Genomic DNA, 1,161 nt, shown 5'->3' on the forward strand with positions numbered 1-1,161 from the left:
AAACTTAAACTAGTGCCAGTTCTTCTATTGTTGTCAATAGCATATAGTGGCGGAGCTAGCCCAACTCTGGACGTCAGCGAATCAAAATTGCGCGGCCCCCTACATCACCGAGTTATAAAAGTCAATAATTCACATTCACTTAATCAATTTATTTTATTGGTAATTAAATTAAAAGAAAAACAAATTAAAACAAATGAATTTTCCTACTTTTAGCCTCACTGAATTTTGTTTTAAATTATATCATATTTTGCACCGGCTGTTAGTTTCACTTCAATTGATAAAATTGCCAATGCAGATAGTCTTCTTCTCATAGTCTTCTCTTCTCAGACTCATAGTACTTCGCAAATAAGTCTTAATCAATTTTAGCTTTGAGAAACTTCTTTCTGTAGAAGCTGTACTGACTGGAACTGTAAGCATGATTCTGGTTACTATATAATCATTAGGATATACTTCCCCTAAATTATTTTCTTTAATGTACCGGATGAATTGCTTTATATCGTTGATTGAGTCTATTGAATTCGATTTTAAAAGCAGTAGTTCCTCATACAGTTTAATGTCGCAGTTTTCACCTTTCCGAAGTATTATACCCAAAGCATTACAATGCTTGAGAAGATCTTCGTTTGGTATATTTTTTATGTGATTAATGTCATATATGAAACCAAATTGTTCAAAATATCCATTAAGTATTTTAAATCGACAATCGGTATCAGTTATAATAGCATCTATCATTGTGGTAAAAAAGTTTACTTTATACGGGTTTTCAACGGATTGTATGGGTTCGTCAATATGTTCATAACTGAACAATCGTATCTTCTTTACTAATCTTTTTTCTTTAAATTTAGGTGCAATTCCGTAACTACTTTTTTCATACAAACATTTGGCCTGTTTCAACGGTTTTATCAAATCCAGTATTCCGATACTCTTTTACCCAATTACGAAATGAACATAGACTTTCAATAGAGATCTTCAGGTTTATATTATTCGATTGCCATAGCAAAGTTTCGTACCAAACGTGTATGGCAACAATAAACTCGAAAGTTAGCATTTCATTCAGGACTGCTTCACAATCGCTTGTAGTTTCAGAATCATACATTAAGACTGAAAAGTTTTCGGAAATTCTCATTTAAAATTCGCGCGCTGTATATTTTTCGATATTTTAAG

Source organism: Teleopsis dalmanni, chromosome 2 (assembly GCF_002237135.1).
Source record: "Teleopsis dalmanni isolate 2A chromosome 2, ASM223713v2, whole genome shotgun sequence".
Classification (NCBI taxonomy): domain Eukaryota; kingdom Metazoa; phylum Arthropoda; class Insecta; order Diptera; family Diopsidae; genus Teleopsis; species Teleopsis dalmanni.